At 44.4% G+C, this 17,715-nt stretch overlaps 1 protein-coding gene across 2 annotated transcripts in view; it reads right to left on the bottom strand.

The window, feature by feature from the left end:
- LOC120994971 (putative helicase MOV-10) overlaps window positions 1-17,715 on the bottom strand; it is a 200,747-nt gene that overhangs the window by 156,125 nt on the left and 26,907 nt on the right. The gene's annotated exons all lie outside the window — the stretch shown is intronic.

The following is a 17,715-nucleotide window of genomic DNA, read 5'->3' as shown; positions in this document are numbered from 1 at the left end:
ATGGGCCCTCTCATCAGCCAGGCCTCATTTGTTCACAAAGGACTTGAACTGACTTGAACTCCTGGTCTAATTCCTGCCATTTTGGGATGTTAAATGTCTGTGTATTGAAAAGGGTTGTGTCCAGTGGCGTAGGGATCGCCATAGCAATGGCTATGGAGCCCTACGCCACTGGGGGGCCCGTCCGACCGCATTCAGTTTTTTATTTATTTATTTTTATTAACACACACAGACACTACACACAGGCAGCCAGGAGGTGGCGTAACTACCGGGGAAGCAGCTGCTTCAGGGCCCGACAGTTTATTTTCAAGTTAGTTAAATATCGATTCTTGTCTTAATGTTCAGGGCCCCCTTCACAGCTGCAGTCTTAATGTTCAGGCCCCCTCGCTAATGTGATCTAATCTTACTGTATTCTAAAGTTTCCTGATGTGTCTGGGATTCGAACCCACAACCTCCAATGTATCAGTGTATCAGAGGCAAAGCATTTACCCTCACAACCATAAAGGAAGCCTTGCTACTGACTGAAAAATTATGACACTTCTACTGTTATAGCTGGCTAAGTGTACATCTATACACATGACAGCTGCCCCAACACAGCCAGCACTGCTATATCTCTATATGACAGCTATCCCAGCACACTCAGCTCTGCTATATCTCTATATATAAGCAGCTGTCATGTGTATAGATGTACACTTAGCCAGCTATAACAGTAGAAGTCTCATAATTTTTCAGTCAGCAGCAAGCCAGCTGTTATGGTCTTGTGGTTAGATGCTTTGCCTCTGATACAGGAGGTAGTGGGTTTGAATCCCAGCAGAAACCTTTTCTGAAATACAAGCACTGACTCCATATATGGACATATAGGGCGGGACACAGGAAGAGGCTGCATCGCATCGCTGACATGGAGGTAAGTAGAGGTGTTTATTTTTTTTTAATACCCGACTGTTACTGCCATGGGGGGAGCGGGGGGGGCACTTGATACTGGCACCTTGGGGGGGGGGGGGGGGGTGGCACCTAATACTGACAAATGGGGGGGGGGAGAGAGGCACCTGATACTGTGGATGGCACTGTTTAGGGGAGGGGGATCTGTGGATGGCACTGTTTAGGGGAGAGGGGATCTGTTGATGGCACTGATTAAGGGAGGGGGATCTGTGGATGGCACTATTTAGGGGAGGGGGATCTGTGGATGGCACTATTTAGGGGAGGGCGATCTGTGGATGGCACTGTTTAGGGGAGGGGATCTGTGGATGGCACTGTTTAGGGGAGAGGGGATCTGTTGATGGCACTGATTAGGGGAGGGGGATCTGTGGATGGCACTGTTTAGGGGGGGGGATCTGTGGATGGCACTGTTTAGGGGAGAGGGGATCTGTTGATGGCACTGATTAGGGGAGGGGATCTGTGGATGGCACTGTTTAGGGGAGAGGGGATCTGTTGATGGCACTATTTAGGGGAGGGGGATCTGTGGATTGCACTGTTTAGGGGAGGGGATCTGTGGATGGCACTGTTTAGGGGAGAGGGGATCTGTTGAGGGCACTGATTAGGGGAGGGGGATCTGTGGATGGCACTGTTTAGGGGAGGGGGATCTGTGGATGGCACTGTTTAGGGGAGAGGGGATCTGTTGATGGCACTGATTAGGGAGGGGGATCTGTGGATGGCACTATTTAGGGGAGGGGGATCTGTGGATGGCACTATTTAGGGGAGGGGGATCTGTGGATGGCACTGTTTAGGGGAGAGGGGATCTGTTGATGGCACTGATTAGGGGAGGGGATCTGTGGATGGCACTGTTTAGGGAAGGGGATCTGTGGATGGCACTGTTTAGGGGAGAGGGGATCTGTTGATGGCACTGATTAGGGGAGGGGGATCTGTGGATGGCACTGTTTAGGGGAGAGGGGATCTGTTGATGGCACTGATTAGGGGAGGGGATCTGTGGATGGCACTGTTTAGGGGAGGGGATCTGTGGATAGCACTGTTTAGGGGAGAGGGGATCTGTTGATGGCACTGATTAGGGGAGGGGGATCTGTGGATGGCACTGTTTAGGGGGGGATCTGTGGATGTCACAGTTTAGGGGAGAGGAGATCTGTTGATGGCACTGATTAGGGGAGGGGATCTGTGGATGGCACTGTTTAGGGGAGAGGGGATCTGTTGATGGCACTATTTAGGGGAGGGGGATCTGTGGATGGCACTGTTTAGGGGAGGGGATCTGTGGATGGCACTGTTTAGGGGAGAGGGGATCTGTTGATGGCACTGATTAAGGGAGGGGATCTGTGGATGGCACTGTTTATGGGAGGGGGATCTGTGGATAGCACTGTTTAGGAGAGAGGGGATCTGTTGATGGCACTGATTAGGGGAGGGGGATCTGTGGATGGAGGGGGATCTGTGGATGGCACTATTTAAGGGAGAGGGGATCTGTTGATGGCACTGATTAGGGGAGGGGATCTGTGGATGGCACTGTTTAGGGGAGAGGGGATCTGTTGATGGCACTGATTAGGGGAGGGGGATCTGTGGATGGCACTATTTAGGGGAGGGGGATCTGTGGATGGCACTATTTAGGGGAGGGGGATCTGTGGATGGCACTGTTTAGGGGAGGGGCTCTGTGGGTGGCACTGTTTAGGGGAGAGGGGATCTGTTGATGGCACTGATTAGGGGAGAGGATCTGTGGATGGCACTGTTTAGGGGAGGGGATCTGTGGATGGCACTGTTTAGGGGAGAGGGGATCTGTTGATGGCACTGATTAGGGGAGGGGGATCTGTGGATGGCACTGTTTAGGTGGGGGGGGGGTCTGTGGATGGCACTGTTTAGGGGAGAGGGGATCTGTTGATGGCACTGATTAGGGGAGGGGATCTGTGGATGGCACTGTTTAGGGGAGGGGATCTGTGGATGGCACTGTTTAGGGGAGAGGGGATCTGTTGATGGCACTGATTAGGGGAGGGGGATCTGTGGATGGCACTGTTTAGGGGAGGGGGATCTGTGGATGGCACTGTTTAGGGGAGAGGGGATCTGTTGATGGCACTGATTAGGGGAGGGGATCTGTGGATGGCACTGTTTAGGGGAGAGGGGATCTGTTGATGGCACTGATTAGGGGAGGGGGATCTGTGGATGGCACTATTTAGGGGAGGGGGATCTGTGGATGGCACTATTTAGGTGAGGGGGATCTGTGGATGGCACTGTTTAGGGGAGAGGGGATCTGTTGATGGCACTGATTAGGGGAGAGATTGCCTTGACGTTCGCCAGACGGGCTCAGATAGTTTTGTACAAAATGATTTGCCAAATATCTCTAACTTGCTGGTATAGCATTTGCAATAATGCGGTGCTATGGGATGTGCTGACTGACCCCCTTTTTTTACTTCACAGTTTGCTGGAGGCGTGGCTGCCTCTCCAGTCGTGCACTCCTGACCAGCTCGTTTGTCTCACAGGTTGATTTTAATTAGTGTTAGTATATAGCTTGGCCCACTCCCCCTCACTCACTGAAACCATATGGCACCAGGAGAGAGATAGTGTGTGGACTCTCATTGCAGTCCTTGGTGACCATGTGGCGCCGGGGGTGGTGTGGAGTGGGCCCAGCGTGCATGCTGGTTCATGTCTTCCCTGGATTCAATGGAGGCCATTTTGGCACCGAAAATGACAGAAATTCAGGTGGGCCCAGCATGTGAGTGGAACCTACACCTTCTGAATTGTATGTTAGCCGCCATGGCACATGACAGGTATATAGTGTTAGGAACCCGTCTAACTAGAGATTGCCTTGACGTTCGGCAGACGGGCTCAGATAGTTTTGTACAAAATGATTTGCCAAATATCTCTAACTTGCTGGTATAGCATTTGCAATAATGCGGTGCTATGGGATGTGCTGACTGACCCCCTTTTTTTACTTCACAGTTTGCTGGAGGCGTGGCTGCCTCTCCAGTCGTGCACTCCTGACCAGCTCGTTTGTCTCACAGGTTGATTTTAATTAGTGTTAGTATATAGCTTGGCCCACTCCCCCTCACTCACTGAAACCATATGGCACCAGGAGAGAGATAGTGTGTGGACTCTCATTGCAGTCCTTGGTGACCATGTGGCGCCGGGGGTGGTGTGGAGTGGGCCCAGCGTGCATGCTGGTTCATGTCTTCCCTGGATTCAATGGAGGCCATTTTGGCACCGAAAATGACAGAAATTCAGGTGGGCCCAGCATGTGAGTGGAACCTACACCTTCTGAATTGTATGTTAGCCGCCATGGCACATGACAGGTATACACTGCGTGCAGAATTATTAGGCAAATGAGTATTTTGACCACATCATCCTCTTTATGCATGTTGTCTTACTCCAAGCTGTATAGGCTCGAAAGCCTACTACCAATTAAGCATTTTAGGTGATGTGCATCTCTGTAATGAGAAGGGGTGTGGTCTAATGACATCAACACCCTATATTAGGTGTGCATAATTATTAGGCAACTTCCTTTCCTTTGGCAAAATGGGTCAAAAGAAGGACTTGACAGGCTCAGAAAAGTCAAAAATAGTGAGATATCTTGCAGAGGGATGCAGCACTCTTAAAATTGCAAAGCTTCTGAAGCGTGATCATCGAACAATCAAGCGTTTCATTCAAAATGGTCAACAGGGTCGCAAGAAGCGTGTGGAAAAACCAAGGCGCAAAATAACTGCCCATGAACTGAGAAAAGTCAAGCGTGCAGCTGCCAAGATGCCACTTGCCACCAGTTTGGCCATATTTCAGAGCTGCAACATCACTGGAGTGCCCAAAAGCACAAGGTGTGCAATACTCAGAGACATGGCCAAGGTAAGAAAGGCTGAAAGACGACCACCACTGAACAAGACACACAAGCTGAAACGTCAAGACTGGGCCAAGAAATATCTCAAGACTGATTTTTCTAAGGTTTTATGGACTGATGAAATGAGAGTGAGTCTTGATGGGCCAGATGGATGGGCCCGTGGCTGGATTGGTAAAGGGCAGAGAGCTCCAGTCCGACTCAGACGCCAGCAAGGTGGAGGTGGAGTACTGGTTTGGGCTGGTATCATCAAAGATGAGCTTGTGGGGCCTTTTCGGGTTGAGGATGGAGTAAAGCTCAACTCCCAGTCCTACTGCCAGTTTCTGGAAGACACCTTCTTCAAGCAGTGGTACAGGAAGAAGTCTGCATCCTTCAAGAAAAACATGATTTTCATGCAGGACAATGCTCCATCACACGCGTCCAAGTACTCCACAGCGTGGCTGGCAAGAAAGGGTATAAAAGAAGAAAATCTAATGACATGGCCTCCTTGTTCACCTGATCTGAACCCATTGAGAACCTGTGGTCCATCATCAAATGTGAGATTTACAAGGAGGGAAAACAGTACACCTCTCTGAACAGTGTCTGGGAGGCTGTGGTTGCTGCTGCACGCAATGTTGATGGTGAACAGATCAAAACACTGACAGAATCCATGGATGGCAGGCTTTTGAGTGTCCTTGCAAAGAAAGGTGGCAATATTGGTCAATGATTTGTTTTTGTTTTGTTTTTGAATGTCAGAAATGTATATTTGTGAATGTTGAGATGTTATATTGGTTTCACTGGTAAAAATAAATAATTGAAATGGGTATATATTAGTTTTTTGTTATGTTGCCTAATAATTATGCACAGTAATAGTCACCTGCACACACAGATATCCCCCTAAAATAGCTAAAACTAAAAACAAACTAAAAACTACTTCCAAAAATATTCAGCTTTGATATTAATGAGTTTTTTGGGTTCATTGAGAACATGGTTGTTGTTCAATAATAAAATTAATCCTCAAAAATACAACTTGCCTAATAATTCTGCACTCCCTGTATAGTGTTAGGAACCCGTCTAACTAGAGATTGCCTTGACGTTCGGCAGACGGGCTCAGATAGTTTTGTACAAAATGATTTGCCAAATATCTCTAACTTGCTGGTATAGCATTTGCAATAATGCGGTGCTATGGGATGTGCTGACTGACCCCCTTTTTTTACTTCACTGATTAGGGGAGGGGGATCTGTGGATGGCACTATTTAGGGGAGGGTGATCTGTGGATGGCACTGTTTAGGGGAGAGGGGATCTGTTCATGACACTGATTAGGGGAGGGGATCTGTGGATAGCACTGTTTAGGGGAGAGGGGATCTGTTGATGGCACTGATTAGGGGAGGGGGATCTGTGGATGGCACTGTTTAGGGGAGAGGGGATCTGTTGATGGCACTATTTAGGGGAGGGGGATCTGTGGATGGCACTGTTTAGGGGAGAGGGGATCTGTTGATGGCACTGATTAGGGGAGAGGGGATCTGTTGATGGCACTGATTAGGGGAGGGGGGATCTGTTGATGGCACTGTTTAGGGGAGGGGGATCTGTGGACGGCACTATTTAGGGGAGGGGGATCTGTGGATGGCACTATTTAGGGGAGGGGGATCTGTGGATGGCACTATTTAGGGGAGGGGGATCTGTGGATGGCACTATTTAGGGGAGGGGGATCTGTGGATGGCACTGTTTAGGGGAGGGGATCTGTGGATGGCACTGTTTAGGGGAGGAGATCTGTGGATGGCACTGTTTAGGGGAGAGGGGATCTGTTGATGGCACTATTTAGGGGAGGGGGATCTGTTGATGGCACTATTTAGGGGAGGGGGATCTGTGGATGGCACTGTTTAGGGGAGAGGGATCTGTGGATGGCACTATTTAGGGGAGGGGGATCTGTGGATGGCACAGGGGGAGCCCATAATTTTTTTTTGCTATGGGGCCCATGCATTTCTAGCTACGCCCCTGGTTGTGTAATTGTATGTTTAAATGGTGATCTCTGTTCTGTTGTCCCCACATGTGTATTGGTGATTTCCCTTTGTCTTGAGAGATAATTGGATTACTCCTCGGGTGTCTCCAGGGCAGAGAGGAGGAAACCATGATGCATTGTGGGGATGTATTGTCTCTGTGTCACAGTCTTCATTCTGGTCCCCTAGGGGCGTGTACACCAGATGGGCTTGGTTGTTTTATACCTCCCTATGGGCGGACCTGTAATTTGCAACAACTGTAATAAAAAACCAGGCTGGGTGTGCCAGCACCTCAGACCACTGCTTGACCCTTAACACGGAGCCTTGTCTCGTTATTGGGGGGATCCACTGTATGCTGTTAGAGACTGATTGCCAGGAGTGTAAGCTGATTCCTGTTCGTCTGCTAGCCGCTATTCGTGAGGTTCCAGTTTGGAGTGCTACTTTGTATCCAGTTCGGGAGGTTGGTGTTCTGCAGTAGCTGTGCCTGTCTCTCAGAAAGGGGCATATCGCCTAAACAGATTTTAACCCCTTGTCTGCTGAAACGGTCCGTTACAAAGACACATTGTGTTCTCTTTTATATCTGGTAGTTTCAACATAATTGGATTGACACCATGGGCAGTATCAAGGTAACTCAGTTTTGGCAGATGTGGGTCCATTTTAGCCAATTCTAATTCCTTTTGTAGGTCGCTCAGATTCTGGAGCTTGGGATTGTCCTTGCCAGTTTTTTCGAGGGAAGGCTTGAAGTCTCTTGAATAAGGCGCTTTCTATAGCTTCAGAACTGCCATAGGTCTGTTCAAGTCTCTCCCATGTTGCACCGAGACCTTCCTTTAAGTGGCCTGTATGAACTGCTCTTAATGTTTTTACGCGTTGAGAGGATTCTGGGCCTAACCAGTTGACAAGCAAGTCAAGTTCTTCCTTGGTAGTGAGGTTAAGTTTGCTGATTAAAGCTTTAAAGGTCGATTTCCAGGCTCTGTAGTTTTTAGCATGGTCATCATACTTCGAGAGGATAATGTTAATCAGCTCCCTGCCCATTATGTATTTGACATAGTCCGACAAGTCTGATCTCCCATTCCTTGTTGCTGGATTGCATTGTGGTGTCTCTGGGGCATGTAGGGGCTCTGGCACATAAGACTGAGATTGATCAGGACAAAATGATGTGGCATAAAGATTAAGCTGGGGTTTAGTCTCTGGAGGATCAGCTGGCTTGACCCTAGAAATTACCTTGTTATTGGTGGATGACGACATCTGGTGCTCTGTGGGTTCACGCAGTTGGTGATTTAGAAGTGGCGTTGGTACATGCGATTTAGCAGGAGGAGCAGGCGATGATTGCCTTAACACATATCAGTGCTTCTTCCCTTTCAGTTTGGAGAATTTTTAGTTGAGCTTCTGCCTCTGCCTCCATCTGTGCCATTTCTGCTTTCTTCTTTGCCATCTCTACCTCCTTCTTAGCAATCTCAGCCTTCATTTCTGCTCTCTTCTTTGAGATCTCAGCCTCCTTCTTAGCAAAGAAAGTTCTTACACTAGCTTCCTCTGCTTCTGCACAGATCTCTATAAGCTTGTCATATAACGCCGACCTTCTGGAACAAGAGGTTTTGGAAGATGAAAGTGTATATTTGGTTGAAGTTGATCGATAAGATCCCACCTCCAGCAAGTGTGTGATGCAGAGTTTTGCCTTGTGCTAAGGCATCCTTCTCTTAGAGTAAATTCTTTCTCTCTCTTAACTCTTCTGAAGCATCGTTAAAATAGGAATAGTTCAGAAAGGTGATGTACTTTGCAGACAGTCGCTGATAGCGACCATAGGCGTTAGTTAAACGATTCAACACTGTAATTAACTTTGGTGCATCATTGTTATAGCGTGAAAGAGCTGCTATATAGTGTTCAATTCTTTGCCACAAATCATTTAAATTGTCACTGAACTCTTCATTGGTTGCCTCAAAGTTCTCTCTAATCTTTTGTGTTGGCTTGATAATACTTTAGATCGTACAGTTTGTTCTTCAGTGAACATGGACTCTGCTTCCTGTATATCTGACTTTTTGGGAGCAGGGTGAGTTTCCGTATGTTCAGTGACCGAGAAATCCACGGAGCCTCTTGTGGACATGTTATTTCTGTTTAAGTGATAGTTTCTCTTTAAGAAAGGATTTCAGCTTACTCACTGTGCTTATTAAGCCACGTGCATGTAAGATGGCGGACAGCTCAAAGCTTGCTTGCAGACTGCCTGTAGACATGCAAAGACTGTAGATTTAGGCTTCGTTTTGACTATTCTGCCACAGATATACGTTAGAGAAGTCTCTGACTGGTTGTGAGTGGTAATCTCTGTACAAGCAATGGCATATAGCTGAACTCACTAATATCCCTAGGTCGTGGTACCATTTGTATGTGAAAATCCAGTGAGGGGAATACAATGGAGATGCTTTGGTAATTGAGTTTACCTTGAGCAAAGACATAGAGGAAATTAGAGTATACTAGAGGACATTAGAGGTCAAAACGAAATGCTCTCACCAGCTCTGAGTCTGCTGCAGGAAAGGAAGCCACAGGAACAGAGCACAGGATGTGATGTCACAGAAAGGGAGGAGTAGACAGAGAGCAAAGGCAATGGAATTTACATAATACATTTCAGAAAACCTATAACGAGAATAACCACAGGGTGACAGCATTACATAACATGGTAATGATATAATAACACAAACAGCGATTTATCTAAATGGAAGAAATAAATGCTGGGACAGCACATTGACCGTTTGTAGACCTCGTTTTTAAAAGTACGACCACAAGTCACATAAATGCTGCTGATTTTCCACAGCAGAACTGTGTCTGGAAGAGCCATAGCTTTTACAGCAGCAGTGAAGTGGATGAGATTTTCACAAATTACATCCACATGCTGCAGAAAGTGCTTGCATCTGAATGTGTGCTACATGTGGGCACTTTAAACTTTTGCTGCTAACTGTCTTATTTAATGTATTTAGTGTACTGTATTTACTAAGTTCAGTCTGGCATTGTCATTACATCTAGTCGCCCCTAGGTGGTGCTGGCGCCACATATTATATATAGTCTCTGGTTTGTTAATAAAGTTTGTTCGAGTTCAGAATGTAGAAAGGAAGAAAGGAAACTGAAAGGAGAAGGAAGTGTATGAAGGAGGAGAGCAGGCACAGTCCAAGATGTAGCTTCCTTTCTTTCCTGTGGGCCCTGATCAAGCCTGGAGAGGACAGACCAAGTAGTCACAGCAGCCCAGTACAGACAAGTGAGTCTATGTATGAATATAAAGCCAAGGGACTTCACAAGCACCAGTGACAAGGAGGAACTTCCTACCTCTGGGTACCAACATTACCATCTACAAAGAGAGCCTTGAGCTTCCACTGCTTAACCGCAGCTGGCATCACGTTTACTTGCTCTATAAGAGGGACATATTTCGTAGAAACCTCCTAAGGGGCAAGGGATACCCCAGACGCGGCCCTGTGGGTGCATTGCACTGGTGTCACGAACACAGTGGCCCAGCCACCAAAGCAGCTTAAACACCTATACCATCAAGGGCACCTCAACTTCCATCTGGCTGGTGTTCCTTGCAATAGAGAGTGCCCCGGAGGATTTAGTGCTGTCTTCCCCATCACGGCACGCCGGCCCAGGGAGGCATCACGTGTTGCCCATGCGGACCAGGTCGATGCATATGTGCTCACCTTATGAAATGCAGAGGGTGCAATCCGCAGCAAATATGCAGCATTTCCACAATGAAAGCCGCAGCAAAATCCACACAACTTGGTGTGGATTTTCTCCACTACAGATTTTAGTGAGATACACTGCAAATTTCCAGCTAAGGAAAATCCACCCAACTACATGCAGCTGTACTCCAAGTCTATGTTTGGTCAGTGTTTGATCAGTGATTGCGAGCCCAAACCAGGAGTAAGTCAATAACACAGAACAGGTGCAAATCTTTCCATTATATCTGATTTTGTCTCACAATCACTTACGAAACACTGACTTTGAAAGCGTTGTAACAATAACAGCAACAGAAAACAGCAAACACTCATGTTGCAGCTTATATGATGTTCTTAGGTCTCCTACCCACACTTAACTAATAAGACTTCACACGTTTCAAGCATTTTAATAACATTTAAAACGTGTTTTATTCTGACAAAGTTGTTTTCAAACCACAGCATTCTCCAGGTTTGGCATTTTTAGCTAGAATTTCAATATGTTTTACAAGTTCTATAGATAAAACATGCTTTAAAAAATATGTCACAAAATGAAAAAGACACTAAAAACGCTACAAAAAACCCTAATGGCACAGCCAAATCTGCACCAGATTGTGAGGATTTTGCTGTGGATTTGGCATATTTTTTTAATCTTTTGTGTCAAATACATGACAGTAATCCGCAGAATAAATTGGGATATTGCGGATTTAAAACCCACATCAATCATTATGTGCAGACTTCATTGACTTTCATTTGACACTTGGAACCGAAACCAAGTTCAGGAAATGTTTTTTTACAGTAGAACTCAATTTATGAAGTTAGTGATAACTTCGGGTCATCGGAGCCAATACATTCTAATACTGTACGGAGCGCTCCAAATGCATCCAAATGCAATGCGTTTTTCACTGAAGCGCCTTTCACTTCTACAGGGTCGGGGCTGCGTGAAAAACACAGAATATAGAACATGCTGTGAGTCTCACTCAACACAGAACTGATGTGTGAAAAAAAATGCTCATGTACACAGACCCTTTGAAATGAATGGGTCAGGATTCAGTACGGGTGCTATACGTTCACTTCACGCATTGCACCTGGCCGGAAAACTCGCTTGTGTGATCCACGTTTTTTGTGGCTCGGATGCGTATCCATTCACCTCAATGAGGCCCCAAAAGATGCGGACAGCACACCCGTGTGCTGTCCGAATTCCTAAATCCATTACGCATCCCCACAAAAAAAAACTAAAAAAACATGCGCATCTGAGTTTTGGGGATCATCGATTTGTGGACCGCAAAACACTTAAGGCCCTGTGCATGAACCCTCAAAATGATTTTTTAACAAGTGGACGCAGCACAGTCCTGAAATAGAAGATTTATAATTACCTGCTCCCCAATGCTCCGGTCCTCCACGCTGGCCCCGCTGTCTCCATATTCCAGTCCCCATGCTGCTTACATCTGGCTGGCTGTGGGCATAGTCACAAATCACCGCTCCAGCCAATGACTGGGTCCAGCGGAAAACCCCTTTGGGTGGTAACATTTCCTTCCATCCTGCCTCCTATTCATAAATGAACGCTTTCCTTCACTGCAAAGGACTCCGCTCACTGGTTATTACCGCCTCCTGCCCCCCAGTAATACAAATGTAGCATCGCTAGCGCTCCCATTAGAATCGCGTGAGCGCAGAGCGATATCCAATTCCTTTTTCAAACCCGAAGTACGTAAATAGACTATTGAGAAAAATCAGGATGCAGTTTTGATTTATGAACACCAGATGGCGCATGGAACAGCAGTCAGTATTGGTGATGGAGCCACTTCATCCCATTGCTATACTGAGTGCTATAGCGATTCTTATAGTGATTCTTAACATCAGACAAAGACTTATATACTACTGGCACATACTGCACCGCAGTGTCCTGCTCCACGTCTCACTCTGCCGATTTGGCTGTGTGCAGAGCAGTAGTTATGATTGCGATATTATGTCCTAGCTTTATATTCAGATTGTTACACCAGGGTGGAGGGGGGGGGGGAGCTTGGACATAATATCGCTATCATAACTACTGCTCTGCACGCAGCCAGGGGTGGAGCCGGACAATGCGGTACAGTATGTCCCAGTAATTCCTATAGCAACAAGTGGGAGAGCGGCAGAAGTTCCTGTGGTGTCACCGTGCAGCCTTACAGTGGGAAGTCATAAGGAATATGTGGATACTACTCAGCCTCCCCTCCCTGGCCCTGGTGTCGGAGGAGACGATGGTGGCCACTACTGTACAGTAGACAAAGACTTGTATAACCACTATTTATCTGGGTCCGGCTCAGGGCTTGTAGACACTGATGACCAAGAACTTGCAGCATGGCTGGCCATGGTCCAGCTTCCTTCTGTAAATATTATTTATTTTTTAAATAACAGGAGGACAATAATAATTGCTAATTAAAGGCTCCTTACATATATGAATCAATAATGAATACATATTAAAAATATATAAGAAAAAATATTAAAAAAATATAAAAAAAATAGTCCAAAGGTATCAGTTTTTATAATGTCCTTATTTACTGTAGTTTTGCCTAAATTGATATTATCACGATTATTGCAAATAATACATTTTTTTTCCATGATCATAGGGGTATATTCATCATTCCAGTGATTTGTGAAACATTTTAGTGAAAACAGGGAAAAAAGCAAGTATGGAAAAAGATGAAAAAAAAATATATTTAAAAATGAAAAAATTGTAATTCATGTGGAAATAGTAATGCGTTATACAGAATATATAGTTGATATTCAATTGCAGATATGTCATTAAATGCTTAGTGCAAAATAATAAAAAATGATAAAAAATAAAATAAAAAGAGTGATAGTGTCTTTATTATCTTTAGTTTTCTTTACTTTATCTCCCTTTGATTATTTGTTTCTATGTTGTTCCTTTGTTCGCTTATAGTACAATATTCATACTGAGCTTAGTATCCACATAAACATATGTATATTCAGATTGTTATCGCTGCTATGCAGCCTAATTACCGCACGGTTGTTTCACCAGGAGTAGCAAGGAGGCGGTAACTAAGCTGCATAGCAGCGATGACAATCTGAATATACATATGTTTATGTGGATACTCTCAGCAGCCGTAAACACCAGGGTGGGGGGGAGAGAGAGCTGCCACATAATATTGTAATCATAACTACTGCTCTGCACACAGCCAAAGCAGCAGAGTGAGGTCTGGAGCCGGACACTGTGGTACAATATGTGCAGGTGATTTCTACAGCAACAAGTGGGAGAGCAGCAGAAGTTCCTGTGCTGTCACCGTGCAGCTTTACAAAGGGAAGTCATGAGGAATATGTGGATACTACTCAGCCTCCCCTCGCTGGCCTTGGTGCTAATATATAGATATCATGTATGTATATATCATTTGGGTAGAACATGCAATGTTGATCCAGCTCCATTCCCAGTGACTGACCGGCTATCAATGGCAAGAAAATACAGAAGGTTTCCTTTCAGCCTAGAAGGGGTTAAATAAAAAATTTTTAATAAAAATAGGTATGCACTCCTCCTTCTGGTTTTGCATATAGAACTATAGATATATTGTACATTTATAAATTAAAAATGTCAGGTATCAAAAACAGTTCATATTTCAGTATATATATATTTTTTTTTTTATTGACCCTGGGTGTTCTGGAGCCCCCTGACCTCCTGTCATACTGCCCATTAACCCTTTCATCCTCTTCTACTATATACGAATAGGATGCAGAGAAGACCAGTTTGTAGCCATGTTCTAGTTCTTCTGGTTTTGCATGTAGAGCGATAGATTTATTGGACATCTACTATATAATATAAAAAAAATACAGATAAAAATACACATACTGTACAAGTAAAATAGGAGTGAATATTGTTTCCTGAGGCGATGTGAGGTAATTCAACAAACTTTATTCAGACACAAACAATATGACAAAGGTTAACAACTGTCATATCTATATAGCCTACAGGTGGCAGTATATATATGTTTAACTCCTAACAAATATAAAAATAAAAATTTGAAATTAAAAATATACAGAATATATAGTTGATATTCAATTGCAGATATGTCATTAAATGCTTAGTGCAAAATACAGAATATATAGAATATTAATTAAGACAAGAAGATGGTGCCATCTAAGATCTGAGATCATACTACAGTAAGTGAAGAAGTACTTGGAATAAAATCTCCAATATGTATGGAGACAGATCCATATAAGGGTCTTATATATGACCCATTTATACATAGATCCAGCGCGGCTTCTGAGTGTGGAAGAAAAACTAAGAGAAAGACGCACTACCTAGAAAGAAAGAAGCAGCGTTATCGCAGCATACATATCAGCTACACTCAAAGCCTCTACTAGGAGCGGTTTGTTCAGCGCAGCAGTAAGAGGGGGAAGTGCACAAACCCCATACACCTCCACCGCAGGCTCACTCCAAGTAAGTGTTTATTACCTACTACAGCATTATCTAACTTGCTGTTTAAAGATATGGAGTTGTGGCTGTGATATCTATTTATACATATATACATATAGACACCCGAACGCTAGTGTGAAAGTAGCCTAACTAGAGACCAAGCGCAATTATATCTTCACGTACAGTACATCCATGGAATGTATTTCTATATGGGACTCAATTAACTACTGTACATACAGACTTGGCAGATTTGGATATTGGACACTATATTGGAACTATACATACAAGTCTATTATAATAAGCTAGATAAGGCTGCTAGACACTTGGACTATATATTACATCTCTATGAAGTATGAATTATTAAATGCAGAATCTCACACATGGATTTAGCGATATATTTTTTATTTCTTATTTTTATTTTTAAATCCATTCCTATCTTACTGTGTATTTTTAATTTATAAATGTACAATATATCTATAGTTCTATATGCAAAACCAGAAGGAGGTTTATATTTTTATTAAATATTTTTTATTTATTTAACCCCTTCCAGGCTGAAAGGAAACCTTCTGTATTTTCTTGCCATTGATAGCCGGTCAGCCACTGGGAATGGAGCGGGATCAACATTGCATGTTCTACCCAAATGATATATACATTTATTTTATATGTCTGCCGATAGATACATATATATATATATATATATATTGTGACAGGACCAGGGGGAAAGTGGTGGAAGGAGTCTACATTTCACCTAGGTTCCTGTCCTATATGTTCTAAAAAGCAGCCAGGGAATTGACAGCAAGGAAAACTAGGTTTTCTCTTTGCAAGGGTTTTGTTAAAAACCTGGTTAGAAGGGCCTGGCTGCTTGGAGCAGGGAGAGTTGGGTGGGTCCCTGCTCCAATTAGCCACTCCAGGTATTCAGTGTAACTGTGGCTAATGAGAGAGAGAGAGAGAGAGAGAGAGAGAGAGAGAGAGAGAGAGAGAGAGAGTGAGAGTGAGAGAGAGAGAGAGAGAGAGAGAGAGAGAGAGAGAGAGAGAGAGAGAGAGAGAGAGAGAGAGAGAGAGAGAGAGAGAGAGAGAGAGAGAGAGAGAGAGAGAGAGAGAGAGAGAGAGAGAGAGAGAGAGAGAGAGAGAGAGAGAGAGAGAGAGAGAGAGAGAGAGAGAGAGAGAGAGAGAGAGAGAGAGAGAGAGAGAGAGAGAGAGAGAGAGAGAGAGAGAGAGAGAGAGAGAGAGAGAGAAATCATTGTGTAAAACTTACAGAAATAAAAAAAAAATATACATATTAGGTATCGCCGCGTCCGTGACAACCTGGTCTATAAAAATATCACATGATCTAACCTGTCATATGAATGTTGTAAATAACAAAAAATAAAAAGGGTGCCAAAACAGCTACCGTATTTCTTGTTATCTTGCCTCACAAAAAGTGTAATATAGAGCAACCAAAAATCATATGTACCCTAAAATAGTACCAACAATACTGCCACCCTATCCCGTAGTTTCTAAAATGGGGCCACTTTTTTGGAGTTTCTACTCTAGGGGTGCATCAGGGGGGCTTTAAATGGGACATGGTGTCAAAAAAACCAGTCCAGCAAAATCTGCCTTCCAAAAACCGTATGGCATTCCTTTCCTTCTGCGCCCCGCCGTGTGCCCGTACAGCTGTTTACGACCACATATGGGGTGTTTCTGTAAACTACAGAATCAGGGCCATAAATATTGAGTTTTGTTTGGCTGTTAACCCTTGCTTTGTTACTGGGAAAAATGGATTAAAATGGAAAATTTGCCCAAAAATTGAAATTCAGAAATTTCATCTCCATTTGCCAATAACTCTTGTGGAACACCTAAAGGGTTAACGACGTTTGCAGTTTTGGCGGCTCGGATGCGGACCCATTCACTTCAATAGGGCCGCAAAAGATGCGGACAGCACTCCGTGTGCTGTCCGCATCCGTTGCTCCGTTCCGTGGCCCCGCAAAAAAAATATAACATGTCCTATTCTTGTCCGTTTTGCGGACAAGAATAGGCATTTCTACAATGGGCCGCCCGTTCCATTCCGCAAATTGCAGAAAGCACACGAGCGGCTTCCGTTTTTTGCGGATCCGCGGTTGGGATCTAGCCTTAGGCCTCCTGCACACGACCGTTTTTTTCCCCGTTTACTGGCTGTTTTTTGCGTTCTGTATACGGTCCATATACGGAACCATTTATTTCAATGGTTCCGCAAAAAAAACTGAATGTACTCCGTATGCATTCCGTATTTTCATTTTTCCGTTCCGTTTAAAGATAGAACATGTCCTATTATTGCCCGCAAATCACGTTCCGTAGCTCCATTCAAGTCATCGGGTCCGCAAAAAAACGGAACACATACGGAAATGCATCCGTATGTCTTCCGTTTCCGTTCCGTTTTTTGCGGAACCATCTATTGAAAATGTTATGCCCAGCCCAATTTTATCTATGTAATTACTTTATACTTTGTTTTGGCACTGTTTTTATTTAGTTTTTTTTTATGGCATTCACCTGAGGGGATAGATCGTGTCATTTTTATAGAGCAGGTCGTTACAGATGCAGCGATACCTAATATATGTCTGTTTTTTATAATTTTATATGACTTTATTATGGGAAAGCTGTGTTTTTTGTTGTTGTTTTTTTTACTTGATAAAAAAAAAAAAAAAACTAAAGCACAAAATGAAACTAAAAAATACAGTATTTTACATTTTTGTCTATGGAGCTGTGTGAGCACTCATTTTGAGGGGCCGATCCAGTGGCGTAACTACCGGGGAAGCAGGGGAAGCGGCTGCTTCGGGGCCCGGGCTGACAAGGGGCCCGGCGCCCGACAGCGTGTCAGTCAACTTTTTTATTTATATGCAAATTACCTTCCTAACATGCCCAAGAGGTTGTCCCTCCGGCCGT

The sequence above is a fragment of the Bufo bufo genome, chromosome 3 (genome assembly GCF_905171765.1).
Source record: "Bufo bufo chromosome 3, aBufBuf1.1, whole genome shotgun sequence".
NCBI lineage: Eukaryota > Metazoa > Chordata > Amphibia > Anura > Bufonidae > Bufo > Bufo bufo.
Note: the sequence above shows the minus strand (reverse complement) of the source record. Positions and strands in the feature narration are given on the sequence as shown.